Source organism: Anopheles stephensi, chromosome 2 (genome assembly GCF_013141755.1).
Source record: "Anopheles stephensi strain Indian chromosome 2, UCI_ANSTEP_V1.0, whole genome shotgun sequence".
Lineage (NCBI taxonomy): Eukaryota > Metazoa > Arthropoda > Insecta > Diptera > Culicidae > Anopheles > Anopheles stephensi.
In genome coordinates, this window is record NC_050202.1 from 7115926 (window position 1) to 7130671 (window position 14746).

Genomic DNA, 14746 nt, shown 5'->3' on the forward strand with positions numbered 1-14746 from the left:
AGCGGGCCGAGCCAGCAGCAGTCGAGCTAGCAGTCCGGATCCGATATTACCTTCATGATGATACGAGCAAAAACTTTCCTAACTGCGCACATATACATTTTACACTGCCTTGGACAGTAGCAGCAGTAGTTTCGATTTAGTTTTGGGATTTTATTTCCATACCCTTGGCGTGCAGTTAATAGCAAGTTTCAGGTAGTTTTTTTAGGGTGGGAAGTGAAAGTTTTTCATCTTCAATTTAAATTTTCAATTGGCTCAACTGAAAGATTTGCTAACGGTATGTTAGTAGGAGGGTTTAGTTTGCTGCAAAGGGAGATTAATAATTCTCTAAATAAATTATTTTTGTTTGGAATTGGTTTGGTGGATGTTTGGTATAGGAGTTTCAATAGCTTTCTAAAGGGATTCTAGTCTGTGAAGATATTTTTGCAGCCCCCATGATGGTCACATTGTAATCATTGAATGAAGTACCGTAACAGTTCCGTTTTTATGATTGAGACTCCTTAGCATCGGTTTATGCTGAAGACAATCTCCTACATTAGATCATGGAAATTGGAGTTTGCTTAAAGATGGAGCCAGAGTAAACCTCCATAATGCTTTCGAACTGTTAAGAGTTCCCGGAGGGAGATTTAAGAATTATTTAAAGGTTCAACAACAAACCAATATGTACTTGACATTTGCTAGAAATTTGTCGATCTTTTCGTGATCACAACGTGTTCACTTGGAAAGAATGTTTGATTCTTAGACTCAAACTCTAAACCTAAGGGCCAGATGAAAGAGGTCAGATTGAAGACTCTAACTGTAACTCTAACCAGTAGAATCTATCTCTAACCACTACTAACTATAACTCTTACACTAACCAGCCTAGGCCAAACACTCTCTCAGGTCCAAGACTGTAGAGCCTCTGGAGTAAAACACAAGGGCAAAATGATGGTCCAATATTTTTTGAAAAGACGGATACTACTTTTTTTTCTTCTTCTTGGCTTAACGACCCCAGACGGATACAAACTCTTTAATAAGGTGATCTATGAAACGTTCCAGATAATAGACATTGAAGTTCTTCCCAGTAGGTAATCCTTTATCTCACTACACTTGAAGATGTTTATCTGTATTTATTATCTTACAGACTTTATCAGGAAATACTTTGATAATCGTTGAGGTGTAACAAAAAGGTGCAGTTAAAGATTATCCTGTTTTAATTGATATTGACAACAGGGCAGAATCTACGAAGGGCGTAACTCAACATATGTAGCGCTTAGCTGAAAAATATTCTAAGGAACATAATTCAAAATCCTCCGATATAGATCACTTACAGGAAAACTAAAAGCCTTCAACAAAATGGATTACAAACGTTGTTTGCTCAAATTCATGGAAGGCATCGCATTAAAAAAAGTGCTAGGTATTACACGAAGAACGGTTTGAAAATTATGTTTGATTTTTTTCACTAAGCAGCTTAAAACGCTTACCTCATGAAAATTTTACACAGCTTTAATGAACTGTTACCAGTTGTTTTGTTGCGACGAACGTTTTAGTGAAGAGTACAGCAAATCACATTTTTAAAGGATATTTTCAGCAAAGCCATGAATTGCTAATAATAAATCGCTTCCCATATTTTTCTTTTCCACTGAATCATTTCTCGAAAGCAAATCTAAATATCCTTTGCAAACAACCTAACCAGCATACATACACAACAGCGCACTAGCTTAGGTTAAAAATAAAGTTTGCAATATTGCCTTATTTTCGTAGAATGGTCGTTCGGTAAGTGTACATAAAGCTCCGGTGCATGGAGATCCAAAAAAATATATTCCACGCTGCCGAGATTTATCCGTCCATTTATTCATGCATTTATTCAAACGATTTTCATCCGACCGACAGATGAGCCTGCTGACATCGATGCACGGCAAAGCACATGTTCGGTCAATAAAGTTTGTCCTCTTCCTTCCGCCGTTTGTCCACTGTTGTCGCTCTTCTTACGTCACCACTGGGGCTCATGCTGAGGATAATTATACGGGCTGTAGTGTGGCCGAAAGATTAGCTGACGTGTGGCGATTTATTTTTAGCCAGCTCACCAGCAAATCCGTCCCAGTATATAGCGATACAAAGTGTGACGATATCAACCAGATGCTGTAAGCGTTCATCTCGTACCGTGGAGGACACTTTAAATTTTGCTACAAAATAGTCGAACCGAGTAGCGAACATCATCGGGACTCGAATCAGAATAAGGAGTTTTTTTTTCAGCTGGCCGAAAGATGATGCTCGCCTAATAAGAATGAAGTAATTGGCAAAAAACCCCGGATCCCACACTGCTGGAATTCACACTCCAACACTCCCACTGCCCTCGGCCACTGCCACTGGTGAGCGATTTCTTCCGGTAATTGAAATCCGTTCACACGGACACCGGCTTACCTGTCAGAGGGATATCGGGCACACGGCACCGAAATGGGGGGAAAAACGGTGAGCGAACGAAAAACATCACTATAAAGACTGCATGAATGAAATGCCCGGCTAGTATTGACGTACCGACAAGAGCGTGACAAGGGCCAGCGCCGGTAACACCGTAAAATATCCCCAGCGGGAGTTTCGTAATACAAGTATCAATCACAAAACGGTTAGCGAAACGTTGGGCCACACGGAACACGCCGGGCCGGGGATTGATCGAAATCAAACTCATTGTTGCACGCATCGGTGTCCACCATCGTGTTGCGATAGCTTTGGTCCTTTTCGTCAGGCAACGCACACACACACACACACCAGCACTCGGCCATACCCGGACCGAAACTGAAGGGGCGTGATTGTGAACGATACGTGGTTGCCATTCCGAAACGGTGGTGTCTCGCGAAACGACCAAATTACAGAATGTAAATGAAGTCCCCGAATGACCTGCCCTTCGGGTGCTCCCTGCGCAGACGGATGATGACCTATTTCGTTACGCTTTTCGCTTGCTCTCGCTTTGCTTCCGGATCGTTGAAAGGACGGGCTGAGCGAGAAGGTTGTAGCTGAACACCGTTAATGGATGTTGGGATGGAATAGAAAACTAACACGTGTCTACCTCAAGACTAGAGTGATGGAAAAAGAAAGTTCAGCAAATAGTTTCAACAAAGCGGAATAGTGATACATTTAGGTTTAAAAAACGAATGGAAATTTATTAAAAACATTCATTAAACCTAAAGGGAAATGTATACATTAAAGTAAAAAAGTATCAAATCATGCAGCTAGCTAAAGGAAAGCAAAAATAAGAATGATAAAATAGTTAAAATAGGTATAAAAGGGAATAAACTGAAACTGTTCATCACATGAAAAGAATAATGGTAATATCAAATACAAAAAATAGTAAATAGAACAACTTTCACAAGACTTCAAACAAAATAAACAAAAAATATAACAATGTAAATGGATGAAACTATTGTTATAAAAACTATTCTAGCAAAAGAATAACGATCATATCAAATGAATAAAATGAAAAAAAATGAAAAAATGAAACAAAACTGTTCAATAATCTAACCCAAACTAGTCAAGAACAAAAACACAACCAAATTGGTATAGAAAAGATAGTAAATAGAAAAAGTGAATATAAACAAAAAACATTAAACAACATTAGAATTTGACAATAAGGCATTGAAAAAATAATAAAACAATGCAATCTGCAAAAAAATAATAAAATCATGAATAAAAATCAATAAATCACTAAAAAAGGCGATAGGGGATATAATAAAGGATAAAAATATAACTTCAAAAAAAGTCGTGAAAAAAGAGAAAAATCAAATAAATATTCCTAACCAACCGTCGACGAACAAGACAGCACGCCGATCAAACACCAAAAGAGCAGGTTAATTAACGACAGAAAATGGCAATAATCCAATTACGTTTATGCCATAACCCCGGAGTTTCGGGAACCATTGTGCCGACCGGGAACGACGATGAAAGACTCCGCCGTTGTGCTGCTGTTCACCGTAGCGGCGTAGATATTGCAATGCATTCTGATCGATTTTGACGACCGCTGTAACGATGACGTGAAACGAGACATCGATTACAGCAGCCAGCCAGCCAGCGACGGCCGATGAACGGTACACAACAAAGTGCTGTCTCGGCAAAACTTTGACCAGTGTACCGGGGCGGGTCAGCATGATATCCCAAGGCACGAGGTATCGCTGCCAATATCCATCGCCCTTTGCACAGCACGCCATATCCAGCGTTGATGGCGTTGTCATGGCCCAACATAATAGCATCCTGAGAGCTTCTTAGGATATCAAGCACACACACACAGACAGAGCCGCCGTGTATACGCTGGAACACCTTTTGCGTTGTTTGGATTAGATAAAAGGATAAACGCATCTATCAATATCGGGAAAATCAGGGGAAACTATCGCTTGCGTCCTGGCCCGGTTCGCCGGGTTCGTTCAAATACCGGACGTGTGGTGTCCCCGATGGTATCCGGTGGCCACCTTACCACTGCCCCGCCTCCAAAAGAATCCGGCTGGCCGATCGCGCTGGCTGCAAAACGGAGCGGTAATTAATGTTGTTTATTGCTTCCCCTATTGAATATTCATGCCCTGGGACCACCGAAGGCGCTGGTGAAGGTGGCGAACGTGGAAGGCAAAAACAAACTCCCTCGTGTAAACACACACACACTCACACACGTACATACGCATGCAAATAACCGCACATCAACAACGGTACACGGTGTACCAAGGGCCTTCGCTGGGCTAAGTCACTGGACGAGAGGGGGAGCAATTAAAGAGCACATTCCTTACATTCCAACACCTTTAAGGTTTCCAGCCAGGGGTGGCGTTGTGAACCCTCTCGAGAAGGACTGCACCGCTTCAAACGGAACCGTCAATCGAACATCCGGACAGCGGACAGCTAGAATTCTTTTCCGGTCCAAACGCCATATTTGATTGAAGGTACGAAATGGAATGTGTTCGTTTAATGTTGTTCCAGGAAAAACCGATCCCTTCCACAATCCAAAGCTTTGGCCAACTAAAATGAAGTTGACTTCAAGGCAGCGCCGCCAAGAAATATTGGGTGGCGTCAGCAGAGAAAACACATTTACCCAATGCGAGAACGGCCGACCGCGTCAAGTAAACCCATCGGAAAAGCTTGCCATCCATCACACACACACAGAGAAATTGGCCACAAAGGTAAACACGGATGAAGTCACAGAACAGCAACCGTAAATAAAAAAAAAAAAACAACAAGACGCTTGGCGATGGCGCGACGCTGTAAAGATGCTCCTTCCTGCAGGAGTCGCCTACTCCGTCGATCCGGGTGTGTAAGGTTTTGCTTACTTCTCGCGCACTTTTCATTAAAATCCAATCAACTTCAGCTTCATCGAAGCAGGCGGTCCGATGAGGTCCGTCCGCTGGAGCGCTCCCGCTATCAAACATCGAGCAGCGAGCAGATGATAAATCGAGTCTTGCACCGAGACTACTACTGATCTCGTCACCGCCATCACCACGACTTTACACGCTAGTTTGCCTGTTTTTGTTTGGTTAGTTCTTTTGAAGATAAATAAGGCGTCCCAGTGTGTGTGTGAGCGGACGAGAAACTCCGGCCAAGAGGGATTTTACCAAAACTGTCACCAAGATCGAATTCGTTTTCATTTCTCAGAACAACACAACTTCAAAAGGCACACAAAAACACGGGATGCAGTACAAGGTTCTTACGCTGTGGCTTGGGAAGACAGTTTTGCCGAGCTTTTGGAGTAGTTTCGGTTCGGCTGCACATCACACATCAAACGGTGCTTTTGAATTCTGTTTGACAGTTTTGACAGTTTGACGTGGAGGGTGGGGGGGTTTTCTTTTCGCCGGTTTGCTACTACTACCCGTTTGGGGATTCTAGTAATGAAGGATTAATTTTTTAAGATGTGTGTCATTTCTCTACTGGTTGGGGGAGAGAAACTTTTTTGCCCTGCGAATTAGACGATTAAGTTTAGCTTTCAAGTCTTGTCTCTGCTGGAATGTGTATCCAGTCGATGGAAGTCGGTGTTTGACGTATAGCCACGGTTATTTGAAATTGAAATAGAGATAGTTTGAGTTTAAATTGACTTGCGAGCCTTAACACTACTTCTTCTTCTCCCTCTTCCTTGGCACTTTTACCTCGAAAGGTCTCGGTATGCCGGATCCGGATTCGGATCATGACAGTAGCTAATAGGTAGTAAGGGTTCGAAAGCGGACTATTTGATCTTCGTTTAGTAGTGCTTTGCTGCGGCCCTCGTCTTCCAAGCGAACTCGTCTTTCTAGAGACCTCACAATGCAAAAATCCTAATCATCCAAAGGACGTCTTCGACAAAAAAATTGCCTCCTCAATCAACCTTGTCGTACCAAGAAGTCCACATGGCTGACTCACAAGAACTCAAAAGTTGTTGTAGCTCAGAGGAACTATTGGTAAGTTATTTTATTAGTTGATTAGCTATTTTATTATTCTATTAAGTACAGAACACACTAAATGATACCCAAAAACAAATCCCCGGATCATGAGAAAAGTCACGCTCATAACCTTACCTCACTAAACCTTGTGTGAGCTAGCGCTTGTGAGCAATCACTGCTCACGCAAGTGAGAATCTCGACAGCTCACTACTGACCTGAGACCGAGAAGCGAATAAAATCAGCTCACTGAAACGATGAGCCAGCTAGGTGTCCTATAAAATGTTGAATAGGGTCCTGGTTGGTCTCTTGAGAAAAAACGCACATAGGCGAGGCAAATTCTAGCAAGGATCTGGTTCTACTCGCCCAACCAAGAGTGGTTTATCTGATTGTCTAAGCACGTGTAACAGGTGCCATAGATCTCTGGATTCATTGTCAACCTCCTTTAGACAGCGCTCTCGCGAGAATTTGTTTGATAAATGGTGGCTCTATTGAATTCTAGTAAATTGTTATAAATTCATTGACTCGTGGACATCAAAATACAAAAATTCAGTAAAGTTATAACCAGGTTCCAAATCGCAAATTTTCCAACCTCCCAAATAGTAACTGAGCTAATTGTCTACAAATAAAAGCATTCGTCCATTTTGCGTCAATCTAGGACGCTAATTAAGTGACTATCCACGCTACACGCTACTTAAACAAACATTAGCATTTTCGGCCATCAACTAAGAGCTAGTTATACTATTTTTCGCGCCAGTTTTTTCCTACCTCCTATATGATCACACCACCCAAAAGCTAAATAATCACTTCCGTCCACCCCGCCTATATCGCGTTCTTTACCTTTTTCCCGCAAAAACCACTAACAATGCATTTATCTGTAATACACGATGGTACGGTGTGGCATCGGTATCGGTGGCACCCTTCCCACACGGCACACACACACACTGCAAAGGCACACGCAACGCACACACCAAATCCATCATAAATACACCCGAGCATTTCCGTCCGTGCGGGATGGACATTTTTCCGTACCCTCCGATCCACCGATCCATCCCTCTGCTCCCAAAAGCAAACTATCTCTCCGGGCCGGGCGAAATTGATCGATCGCCTACTTTCCACGCACGAATGACTTCCGGGCATTGGGGCACAGACACACACGGCAACCGGGTGTACCTGAAACGCATTCCGAATGTTCGCCGCACGCACCATCGGCACAGAATTATTGCCGCGTGTGCATGGACAATTTGCACTCGCTTATTAACGCCTGGCACAACAATTTGCATGCGAAACCAACGGCCAAACACAGTTATCCACGGCGGTACTCGGAATCTCGGATCGGTTCGGTGAAAAGTTTATTTACAGCAGGCACACATTATCATTCGCTGCGCTCGTGATTCATTGAACCGTGGTTCGGGCATGTTTGTCCGGTCCGTGCCGGATGCAACTCGGCTTTAAACAGCACCAGCATCAGCAGCTTCATTAATCAACAAAGACGAGCGAAATCTTAAATCATTACTTCAACTGTCAACCAAGTGCGCGCACGTATCGGTCGATTGTTTACCGTCCCGAATGAAAATTAAATCCCGGCTAGCTGGATCAATGTTATTTGCTAAGCTGCACGCTACTAACAAGCGAGAAGCTGCGGAACTAAACAAAGAAGGAGATGCAAAAAACAAAATAAGCTGCCCGACTCCATCCGCAGAAAGGAACCGCCCCGCGCACACACACAACAGCACGATAATCTGCAGTGTCCGTCGAGGTCGTCCCGTCGAGGCACATCCGCTGTAACGCGCTCGTCCAGTAAAATGGCATCAGCGAAGAAGGATCGTGCTGCTCGATCGTCTTCAACGTCTCTCCCGCACCCGGTTGGCAGCTTTCCCTCCAGAACTCGTATTGAATTAAACTAAATTGAATTCCTTTTGATTGAGATTTATCGATTCGTCGATTTGTACCGTTTTCCTTCTGGTCGTTTTCACGCGCGCCCCCACGCCTTCTTTAGCATTTTTCATTCTTCCGTCAGACACGGAGCAGTCATCGAAGGCAACGTGGCGTACGTACGGCACACTCACGGTCGGTGGACGGTGTTTTGTAGCGCAGACTGGAGTCTAGTGACAGCGGACATGGAAAATTAAATTTTCGTTACATCGGTTTGAAAAATTGAAACAGCTGTTTCACCGGGCAGCACCAGTGGGAGAGGGTCTCTTCATCGCGAACGCGAAGTTTCGCCACCTTTCCAGTTTTTGTGTGCGTGTGTGTGTGCGTACCTAGTCGCCCAGTTAGCATCGATCTAGTGCCGATTACTGCTGTTGAAGGGTTTGCCAGTTTAACACGTAAACAGCCCAGCAGTCGGCTTTAATTACAACACGTACCACTTGAGTCGGACCACTAGAATAATCCTGAGCAATGGTTAGATAGCCTTCTGTAAGTCTGCGATAAGCTATGTGTAGATGAATCTATTCGCTGTCAATCACCGGTGGCTGTCGTAGCGTTTGTCATCACATTATCACAAACTGTCTGGATACTTTTATTTATAAAAAACAATTTACTCATTTTTTATTTTATTTTCTTTTTAAAAAGCCCGGAAAAGCAACAAACTACGACATATTATCGGGAGTAGCCTCCTAGAGAATCCTAGCTCATTCTGTTAACCCTTTTGCAGCAGTTAAGCAGCATGAAAGTTCTTGGGACTTTTAAACAGCTTTTAAGCAGCTTCAAAACGTCCAACCGTTACCACGTTTACGCGCAACCAGCGAACCTACCCCAAGACAAGCATCATCTTACTCCTTCCGCCATACCCATAGGACTTGTTCCATTCTAGGATTCTGTTGGGAAGTCGACCATCGTCAACGTCGATGTGAACGCCAGCAACTTCCCTGGTCTTCGGTCGTCAACAGCTTACTGAGACCTACTGCGATCAGTCGGTGGCTCGATCAATTGACCATCGTAAGCGTTTTTGTCGAGCGTACATTGGTTGCGATGTTCCGGTAAATCAACAACCTTCAGAGTTTGAATAGAGATCTTTGAGCAGGTTAAACAGCTTCAAAGTTATAGTTCTCTTCTGCAACAGTCACAAAGCTCACCAGTGATTCGGATATTCCTAGAGCAGCTCCAAGTTGGCTAAAAAGTTCGAAATCTTTGTGTCTCCCGTATTGCGCATCTGTTCTAACCTGGGAACCCCTGCATGTCATGGCCCACTGCGTAATCTAGCGCGAAACCCGCATCGCCTCCATCTCCCTTACCTCAGCTCCGATCTTACCGGACACTTGTTAGCTGCTTAAGAGCTGTCACGTACTGCTGCTACGTAGCGGTGGAAAACCGATGGTGTGATAGTAAAAACGGCCTTAGGGCACACACACACACACGCAGGGAGATACTGATCCCTGGGATCCACACCTGGCAAGCGCCCGACCATGACGAGCTAATTACCAAACCGGTACGAAAATCGAAATAGCTACAACGTTCACACTACGGTGGACAATTAGCGTGGGCAGTACAGACCGGAGTTTTGCGGCGAGAGCGACAACGAAAGTAATTCATTTCGGATCGGTTCAAGCAGATGAAATTCAATTTCTACACGCGCTTTCACCGAAACTTTGAAGGGGGGGAACAGGGCGTGTGAAACCCGAAAACCCTTGGTCCCTTTTTCTCGGCTATGTACGGCTCACCTGATGGAATGGGATTAGATTTGTGGCAGTAAAATAGCAAGCAATAGTCATCCCTCCGACCAATTCCAATCTCCTCCGACTCGGTGATGATTGTTTTCGAGGGGGGGGGGGGAGAGATATAGGGGATGGAGTTTACCCCAATCTGCCAGTTGTTTAATTCTGTGCTTCTTTCACACTACATGGCCCCCCTCGCAGTACACTTGGCACCGAAAAATCGAAGTGCCGTAGTGCCGTACGGCAGTATCCTTCCAGCCACTCATCCGTATCAGGCAACAGACAGCTGGAAAAGTGACCGCGGTTAATCCGGAAATAGAAGTTGCTTCACGAGCTCAACTGCTTTGCCCACCCGGTGGAACAACTAACCGAACGAGGGCCAACCCCTGGGTACCGTGGGTGACAATGCGAAAAGTGAGGTTAAGTGCAAATAACACCTCGGGAGTGGTTTTTTGGGAGGGAGGTTTCTGTTTTTTCTTGGTGTCTACTCTTCCTGGTGACATGGTATCCTGTTGAACCATTGAATGGTTCCCCGGTGCCAAGTGTGACCATCTTAAGCTTCGGCACACACACACGCTGTAAGGGGTCACCGACATCGTACACCTTTTGACACTTGGAAACAAACTAATAAGAGAGCACGGGTCATTCACGGGGTTCCGGCGCTACATTCCACAGCAAACCCGGTGAAAGCCCTCATCGCCATTCGGAGCACTATTTACGAGGAATGTTTCCCACGGCCCAAGTCTTCCTGCTCCCAAACCCGGCGGCGAGTCAATATTTATTCGTAAAATCCTTCCAGCCCCCAGTTTGGCTGGTTTGTATCTCGCACGGACATCCACCGGACGTTTCTTTCGGCCGGGGCCGGGTCCGCCGAGAACCATTACGAACGGGGCAAAGGGAGATAAATTAAACCATCCGCTTGTGTGTGTACTCCTCTCCCCCCCCCCCCCCTTCTCCTCTTTCCTCCCGTACCCACCCGACACATGGTTCGCTTGTAAATTGTTGGCAAGCGGCAGCATCTCCGGGGTCTCCGGAGGCCTTTCCTTTAATAAGCGGACGAAACTTTGCTTTATTTGAGCAACCTTCGCGCGTTTCCGAGGTCGGGAAGGTTTCGAGAGGTTCGAATATCGCACATGTAACGTTTCATTCTCCCAAGGACACACGCAGACACACAGAGGCGAATGTGGATTCCGCTGGACCGCTGGAACTATTTACCGCGACCGGATGGTTCGGGTCGCGGAGAAGAAACATGTGTTCCGCTGTGTTTCGGTCAGAGCTTTTCCTGTGAGTTTTTAAGTTTTCCTGGGGGTTCGAGAAAAACACACACGGAGACGATTCTTCTTCGGTGTGTCACACCGTAACGCCGCTAGAGCTCTCATCACGCACGGCGATGCCTTATATTCTACCGAAACCCCAACCCGAGGGCGCGCTTATCGGGTGGTGTAAACAGACAATTTTGGGTGATAAATTTAGGTCGGGCCGAATCGGGCACCAGTGTTGCGAGCACCGGCACCGCCACCACACACATTCTTCATTCGTCATGTCAGCATATTAAAATGGAATTGGAAGCGAGCGTTGGACAGTTGCGCACGATTGGATATCGTCGCCGGCGGACTCCTTCCGTGGTACTGTCGCTCTCGACGATACGATACGTTATTTAACTTATCTCTAATCCGTGACTGTTGATCCACTGTCCCTCGCACTCGCACGGAACGATATTTGATCATTTTGGCAGGCTTACCGTACCATTTTGGGGGGAGGACCGAACGGGCGTAGGGGCGAAAAATATTATCAACACCGATGTTTACATTTCGCATACCGGTGGATTTGAATAGCGAAAAACCCGGAGGTGAGCCAAATGCGATCGGGTCGATGCGATTTATTAGCCGTACCGTGACGATTGCGATAAATGTGATGAATGTGCTTAAATTAAACAACAAACCGGTAGATGAAATGCCGCTTTTGTTAGCGTTACTGAACTGTTGGTGGAGTATGGAGTTTATATTAAAAGCAGAACGTATCTTTATGATATGCATGCGTTTCCGGAATTTTAATAAAATCAATAAATTATATTATTATAAAAAGAGCTGCAGATAGATAGAACAGCGCATAAGGCCAGTTCTGATGTCCAGTATTCTTCTAAATCTCTCAACTGTTTCTTTCGGGCAGAGAGAGCAAATGAAACTTGTTGTACACGGAGGTCCTTCGAACGACAAGTCTTCTTGGATGATGAGATCCTTTGGACAACTAGGTTGCTAGGACGTTGAGATCCTTAAGACAACGGTAAAGCATTCTTGAATACTGCTTTACCCGAGGAAACTCCCCAGAGAGATCTTTCTAAGGGAATGGTGCCTTTTCAACGACGAGATCCGTTGAACTTTGGTCTGCTATTTGATTTGGATCTGGTACGATGACGTCCTGAAGGTGACAAGGATCCTCGGATGCCAAGCTTCTCTTTCGATGACTTAATCCTTTGGATGTTGACAGTTTTTCCTTGAGTGTCGAGGTTTTTTGCACAAAGAGACTATTTAAACGTTGAGGTCTTTCAGAAAATGAGACCTCTGAAGCAATGAGGCTGCCTAGATACCGAGGCCTATCTAGACGCCAAGATTCTTTGGACGAAAGCACCCTTTAGACGATGATCTACTAGGCGTCTTTGATACTAACGGCTGCCCTAAAAGATGGAACTTCTTGAACGTCAAGGCGAGAATCTGGGTGGCGGGAGAGGTTGAGACTTCTTGGATGCCAAAATCATTCTTGGGCAATAGGTCTACTTGGATGGGAATTTTAGTTGAATGACAATTTTATTTGATGTCACCATATCTGTCTTCAACGATGAGACTCCTTTGCTGTCAAAGTCTTTTCAATGAAGCAATTATCCAAAAGACGAGATCTAAGGTCTTCGTAGGTCGAGAGGGTATCTATAGACCCAACAGGACACTTTAAACTCAGAGGTCCTTTGAGTAGAGAGGCTTCTTGTACATCGAGTTTTCTTGGACGTCAAATATCGTCAAGACGGACTTTTTGGTCACCGAGGTCCTTGCGATGGTCCTGTGAGAAAATTACCGTAGCTGTTTGAGATCTAATTAGTGAGCCAGATGCATAAGAGCAACGGCACCAGCCTTTCACAACGCGAACATTAATATTTCATTTCATTACCGTTGTAAAAGGTATCCTAACAGTTTGTTATTCCTTGCCGAGATATTAAACTTGAAGTAAAGATTTGCAAAAGGATGCATTAACATTAACCTCGCCTATTAAGGCAGCATTCGCTATCAGTGCACAAAGCCAATTTATATTGCGCACTTCAAAGGGCTGCTGGGTGAAAAATGGGTTTCAATGTAAATTTATTGCCAAAGACACGACAATCTGCAAACCCACGAGGGAGAGAGAGAGAGGGAAAACAATGCTTTCAACACCTACCACCATTCCACCCACCCCATTAAACCGTTGTGATGAATTTTCCCACCCCGCCCGAAGACGGTTTTGCCCTGATTGTGAATGCTGCTTCTTTTCTCTTCCTTCTTTAACACTGCCCTCCATCATCATCACAAAACCTCAATAAAGCAAAAACTCCATCATAAACTTCCGCCAATCCTTTACATCCTTCCCGGGGTTTGGTGTTTTTTTGCTCTCCCTCTCCCTCTCTCTCTCTCTGTCTTCTTTTTGGTTTAGAAAATGGTGCTTGAGGTCGGTTGGCTGTGCGGTGGCCGCATTGACAAACACTCAGTTAGATCACTTTGCGAGCCCGAGAATAAACAGATAGGAATCATAAAGCGTTCATTGAATTGCTTCCTTACTGGTCGTAAACATTCAACGCCCACTCGGGGGCACCAGGAGGCAAACCACCCGTCTCTCTGCGGTGTGTTTGTGTGGTTTGAAGCCTCTGGTTGCTTTTGTTCATTTTTTTTTGCTTATCGGCCAATAACGCGTAAACATAGGCCAAGTCATCCTACTGCCGACCTCGCGTGGTGCCGTTCGCGTGATCTAGGAGGAGTTTGTGCCCAGAGTCTCGAAACAACAAATCAGCAAACCGTGGCGAAACAAACGAACCAGAGGAATGTGTTTTTCTTTTGCGTTTTCTTTTTTCGCGTGTTTTTGTTTTACTTTCACTCCAACCCAGCTCAAATTCCGAGCTGCGTCGTAGTAGTGGGGGCACGGTACAAGTGGCTTCCAAGCTCGTTTGCCGAGATTTGAAAACTGACAAGCCCGGGCGTAACGGGTAAACTGATGCGAAAGATAAATAATTAATTTTAAACCAGTAAAAAGTAAGTCAACCGAAACTGAAGCACACGCGCGCAGAAGAGAGAACCGAGCAAGAATAGAAACCGTGGGGCGGACATGCAAAACGAGCAACATTCGCGGCAGTAAGAATAAAGTGTAATTGGACGTGTAAAAATGAGAATTGCTAATCCCATCTTGTGTCTGTGGAATGTGTGCGGTTTTAAGTCTTCCGCAGCGGCAAATTGACTGTGACAGGCAAGTGTGCAGCGTAGTTGGGAAACAATACGTCGGAACAGATTTCGACTTCGAATAGCGGCTCTTCCTCTATCGCTGCTATTAACGGTTGGCTGGGAGGGGTTTCTCTTAATATTTAACGCATATGGATTAAAGCTGAAGCGTTAGTTTTTTTTTTTTACTTTAACTTTGTTATTTAAGCGGTTTCAATGGTTTTATTCTTTCATTATTATCCTTTAATGCTAACAAAGGATTAAAAAGCTTCCATCAGGC